General features: G+C 42.5%; 1 long non-coding RNA gene across 1 annotated transcript; it reads left to right on the top strand.

The window, feature by feature from the left end:
* Nucleotides 1–4,212: 4,212 nt before the first annotated feature.
* LOC144391184 (uncharacterized) lies at nt 4,213–5,529 on the top strand. Its single transcript, XR_013455070.1, has 2 exons — nt 4,213–4,315; nt 4,915–5,529. It is a non-coding gene; the product is annotated as an uncharacterized LOC144391184 (long non-coding RNA).
* The last annotated feature ends 816 nt before the right edge of the window (nt 5,530–6,345 follow it).

A 6,345-nucleotide genomic window follows, 5' to 3' on the forward strand; every position in this document is an offset into this window, starting at 1 on the left:
CTTGTCCTTGGCTGTGGCTGCAGCGTACCAGACGGTGATGGAGGAGCAGAGGATGGACTCGATGATGGCCGTGTAGAAGTGGACCATCATCGTCTTTGGCAGGTTGAGTTTCTTCAGCTGCCTCAGGAAGAACAACCTCTGCTGAGCCTTTTTGGTGATGGAGCTGATGTTCAGCTCCCACTTGAGGTCCTGGGTGATGATGGAGCCCAGGAAACGGAAGAAATCCACAATAGTGACGGGGGAGTCACACAGGGTGATGGGGGAGGTTGGGGCTCTGTTCCGCCGGAAATCCACAACCATCTCCACTGTCTTTAGAGCGTTGAGCTCCAGGTTGTTCTGGCTGCACCACGACACCAGATGGTCAGACTCCCACCTGTAGGCGGACTCGTCCCCACCAGACATTAGTCCAATGAGGGTGGTGTCATCCGCAAGCTTCAGGACCTTGACGGACTGGTGGCTGGAGGTGCAGCTGTTGGTGTACAGGGAGAAGAGCAGAGGGGAAAGAACGCAGCCTTGGGGGGAACCGGTGCTGATGGTCCGAGAGGCTGAGACATGTTTCCCCAGCTTCACGTGCTGCTTCCTGTCAGACAGGAAGTCTGTGATCGACTTGCAGGTGGAGTCGGGCACGTGCAGCTGGGAGAGTTTGTCCTGCAGCAGAGACGGGATGATAGTGTTAAAAGCAGAGCTGAAGTCCACAAACAGGATCCTGGCGTAGGTTCCTGGGGAGTCCAGATGCTGGAGGATGTAGTGGAGGGCCATGTTGACAGCATCGTCCACAGACCTGTTGGCTCTGTAGGCGAACTGCAGGGGGTCCAGGAGGGGGTCGGTGAGGGACTTCAGGTGGGACAGGACTAGCCGTTCAAAAGACTTCATGACTACAGAGGTCAGGGCGACAGGCCTGTAGTCATTGAGTCCTGTGATCCTGGGCTTCTTGGGGACAGGGATGATGGTGGAGGCCTTGAAGCAGGCTGGTACGTGGCATGTCTCCAGGGAGGTGTTGAAGATGTCAGTGAACACTGGAGACAGCTGGTCAGCACAATGCTTCAGGGAGTGAGGGGAAACGGAGTCCGGACCGGCTGCCTTATGGGGATTTAGTCTTCTAAAGAGCCGGTTAACGTCTCTCTCCAGAATAGAGAGGGTCGTTGCTGGTGGGGGAGGTGAAGGTGATAATGATGAAGAGGCGTGAGCACCTGATGGGCTGGGGGAGGGAGGGGAGGGGGACTGCAGCAGGTTGGTGGAGCTGTGGGGGATGGGATCAGGACATTGTCTTTCAATGTCTTTAGAGTGTTGAGCTCCAGGTTGTTCTGGCTGCACCACGACACCAGATGGTGTCGTGACCTTCATTAGTCAGAAGGTCACATAAATACGTGAAAAGGATGCTAAGAAGGTGCCATGGAGGGTGCCAGATTGTGTTGAATTCCAGAATCAGATCACAGCTGAATTTGTGGACAATAATAAAATGTTGATTGGATGAAACTGCATTTAATGACAGACAGGTACTACAAATGAAGAACTGCATGAGTCATTGGATGAAATGTGACTCGTGGCCTAGAATAATAAAGTGGCTTTAGACATGATGTTAGCTGGAAACGGTAACTTCTGCAAAATGTTTGGATCAGTTTGTTGTGCGATCATCTCCAACAACACAGCTCCTGGTGGCTTGGTGACCAGAGCACCAGCCCCACTGACAGCTTAAACCAGCAGCTGGCAGACAACTAAGGCGACGACAATCCTCTCACCAACGGGTTTGTCAGTATTATTGCACAACAGAAAAGTGCATTCCTGTCTGCGTTAACCCTTCTTGTGTTACAGTCATGATCTAGTCCACTACGGATGAAGCTGCATCTACTGCATCCTTGGATTTCTGCAGGAATTGGTTGATACTGCGCTTAGTGAGACTAGTATACAGGGAAATCGGTAGCGAGTAGATGATGAGGGACAAGCACTGTTGACGGATGTGACTGTATGATAATTTTTCAGTCCTTGAGAGATGCTCACAGTGAACTGTGAGCAAGGAGGGAATTGTTAGGGATTTAAGTCAGAAGTGCACCCCTAGTCATAGAGTTTATAGTATGTGTAATAATGTATAGTGTTAGAATTATAGTTTGTGTGATGTTAGATATTAGTTATTACATTAGCATGTTAGATGAAGTGAATACAATTTGAATCAAACACAGTTTATATTCATTTAAATCGTAAAAACACACATTTACAATGTGATGTAAAACCTGGGGACGGATGCTAATTGCCGTCCTTTATGGATTTCTCCCAATTTTATCCCCCAAAGATGTTTTTTGGGGGTTTTTTTCTCCTGTCAGATAGTAAATGAACAACTTAATGTAAGCCAGCCAACTGGGGCAAATGTCTTGAGAATTGAACCACATGAACTGTTTTAGATCTTGTGATGAAGTGTGATGAACGGTGATCATTAATGATGTGTTGTAATTAAGGTGTACTAGTTATAAGATGAAGACATACTATGTATGCTTTGTTAAATTCACTCATTGAGGCATAAAGCCAAATGTATCTACATTGAATGCATTGGAATGTGAGGGACAGATAGTACAGTGAGGTTTCAGGTTACAGCTGCAGCTTCACACCTCGACGTGAAGGGGACAATACAGGAGGGGACACTCTGAAGAAGAAGCCAATGACATTCAAATGCACCCAAGAAGACACACCTCAAGAGTTTTCAAAGGACCAAAGCGGGGAAAGGACTATTAGAATTTTCCTGCAGCCGCTTTGATAAGTCACTTTAGACTTGCTTAGAGGATTCTCTATTTCGCGAAATATTTTACTGTTCGCTTTGTATTTCATTTTGTAATTGTATTCCTTATAACGTTGTTTAGTTATTAAATACTTTTTGATTTTTGAATTTAAGCAAGCTGACTCTTGATTGATTCTTCGTTTCCGGCCGGGACGAGAACAAAGAAGTGAGGCCTCCCTCGAGAGCTTTCCGAAACCCTAACAGTTTTTGGCAGACCTTTGACAGCCCGGTAATGATGAGCTTATTCTTCTAAACTGAAAAGCAAAAGAAGCATTTATCCTCTTTATTCCTTATATATCATGGTATTCACCTTTTTACTCCCATAAAACCCCCGCTGCTTCAACAGAGATTTATTACGCTTATTCTAGCCGTTGATGCTTTAAATACTTTAAATCTTTTCTTTCTTCAATGCATGTATACAATTCTACTATTTTTAAATCAAAAGTGTAGTAATAGCTTGGAGAGCTTTAAAAAAATGGCTTTGCAGCAGCAGTCTTGTTGGTTGAGAATCAGTCTCTCCTTTTTTTTTTTTTTTACCCTCGTATGGAGGTGTTTTTTCCGAATTACACCGTTCTTGGTTGATTTTGTCTACGGCTTTACTTTTTATCCAAAACGAAAGCCATACGGACCTCAAGTCCTCTATTTTGTCAATTTCTTTGTGAAGTTTCCTTTTTCCCCACACATTCACCTTCTCACATTTTGCTATCAATGTTCCTTTGATCAGACATTTGCTTCCATCATCAAGATACTGTATCAAGTGTATCATGCACTATAGACTCAATAAGCAGCCCTCAACAATTTACAGCCTATCTCTGAGTTTAGGAAAAGACTAAAAAAACTACAAACATCAATACAAAAAACAGACACAACATTTCTCCTTATTTCTCATCTCTTAATTGTCAATGCCTGTTTACCCGTTTTTTAATAAATCAATCTTTCCTACGGTTTTAAGTCTAATTTAAGCTGACCCTCTCAGCAGGCTATAATCTCTTGTCTTCCTTCTCCCACAATATGTCCCAGTGAGCACAAGACGTAATTTCAACGTTGAAATATGGTTGAAATCGGATTGGAATGAGGTCTGTGACGTCTAAGACCTCATTTCAACGTCTTTTCAACCGTCTAAAAATGGGATGAAACATCAACGTGCCAGAAAACGTTAATTTGTTGATAAATGTGTCATGTTGTAACGTAATTAAGGTTGAAAGAGAGACGATATTAACGTTAAGATTTTCATAATAATTAATGAACTGGTCGGCGAAATTTGGTCTACGCGAAGACGTAATTTCAACGTATTTACTATTTCGCTTAAAACGTCATAAATATGAAACTACGGACTGCGTGCTGTTAATAAGATGCGTTTAAGACATAATAATGCGGGCAGGTTCAAACATTACTTGTAAACACGTAACTCCGCTGACATCTGTAACGCGCATGCGCGAGTTCTTAGACGCCTGCAGAGCTCCGAGCGGACGCAGCACGAGGCGAAGTTACGGCAGCAGAGCGACATGAACGGGCTGAAAGAACCACGACTACCGGCTCCACTACTCTGTAAGTACGGGAGTGTTTGAATGAAGCACACCTGGAACTATAACCGGGTGTTTTACTTGTGCTGCCCACCCGATACGGGAAAGACGGCCCTTTTTGTTAAGCTAGTTAGCGTTAGCGCAGGTAGTTTGCTAGTTAGCATGCTAGCTTGGAGCATGCTAGCGTGCAGCATGATGACCTGGACCAAAAGTAAACATTCCAGAATATTTTTCGTGTGTTTGGTGTTACTAATGCGTTAGGTTGTTGCTGTACCCATAAATGTTATTGCATTTCACACTGAAAATACGTTTTTAAAGCAATGGGGGCTAAATACAGATTGCAAGGGTGAAGGGCTGAATTCAACAAGTTGTGCTCTGTAAACAAGAGGGCCAACACATTGTAAGTTACTGCTGCTTAAAGCATGATACTGTGTAATATACCTGGACATGTTACTCCAGAAATACCATAAGTTGCAGATGAATTGTTATCTTGTTGATAATGTAATAAGTGAACAATCTATAAATTAGGGTTTTAACACACCCGCTGCTGTTATTATTATTAGTTTATTACTGTCATCATAAACCCAAATGACCAACTTTGCCGTTGTGCTTCCCTCCTCACAGGTTTCTGCGGGTGGTGGTTGCATCTGATGGAGGTTACGTCTGATGATGGTTGTCCCTGCACTGGTCCTGCCTTACCCCTGGCTTAGTAATCAATATACAATATTAGAATCATTTCTGTCGTAGGAATTGGATGTACTGTACATCTGTAAATTGTTCATACTCTACACACCTTCGGCCTTGCTGTTTTCTCCTCAGGTTTCTCCCGGTTGAAGGTTTTTTACATGTTGGGGGTTTTGGGACAGGATGTTGCATGTTTACAGATTGCAAAGCTGAACAAAATAAAATGATTTGAATTGAATAAACACGTTGACCAGAGAAATCTGCAATTCAGGGGTCAAGTGAGGATGACGGAGATGCAGCTGATTTCAGGTATACTATCCCAACTCAAGTGACTCAGACCCACATCTTGTTACAGAATCTAAAAATGAAGTTCAAATGATTCAGAAAAATGGTCTACAAACACAGAATTGTTGTTGAACACAGAAATGTTGTTTCTGCACTTTTAAATCCATAGTTTATTTCCCTGAAATATATATTTTATTTTTGTATTGTTTTTAATTAGGAAAAGTGTTATATGTATAGTGTTATATTTATAATAAATGCAAATGAACAAAATAATGTGTTTGTCCTTGTTAAGGGCTGTTAACATGACAACTGTGACTAAGTATGTAACTTGTAAGTTTGCAGCGAGCAATTGATCCGTTGAAACAACGTTTAAAAGACGTCTATGGCCCGACGTTGAAAAGAGGTTGCAAATTGGTTCAAAAGTGAAAGTTGTTTCAACGTCTATTCGTAGACGTTGAAAAGACGTTTATGTTTAGACCACATTTCAACCAGCGAGCATTTCAACGTTGAAAAGACGTTTAAAAGACGTCTATGGCCCGACGTTGAAAAGACGTTGCAAAACGGTTTAAAAGTGAAAGTTGTTTCAACGTCTATTCGTAGACGTTGAAAAGACGTTCGCGTATAGACCCGTTTTCAACGTGATTTATAATATCGGTGGTAAACTTACAAATGTGGACGTAGTTTCTTTTTAAATCTCTAAAATAATGATATAGCACACAAGAGAGGACGAAATATTACCGTATTAAAAAATCACGTTGAAATGTGGTCTAAACATAGACGTCTTTTAAACGTCTACGAATAGACGTTGAAACAACTTTCACTTTTAAACCATTTTGCAACGTCTTTTCAACGTCGGGCCATAGACGTCTTTTAAACGTCTTTTCAACCAAAAAATGCTCACTGGGCCCCTCCACACTCCAAAGCGCGCTGTTTATTTTTACTGTATCCCAGCACCTCTCCAAGAGCTGCACAAGTCTAGGAATCGAAAATACGATTTTTAAGGAATCGGTATCCACTAAACCATAGTTAATTTATTTATTCCCAAACTTCAGCGCCCTTCGATTCCTTTGGTTACTCGCTCCCGTG

This window comes from Gasterosteus aculeatus, chromosome Y (assembly GCF_964276395.1).
Source record: "Gasterosteus aculeatus chromosome Y, fGasAcu3.hap1.1, whole genome shotgun sequence".
NCBI lineage: Eukaryota > Metazoa > Chordata > Actinopteri > Perciformes > Gasterosteidae > Gasterosteus > Gasterosteus aculeatus.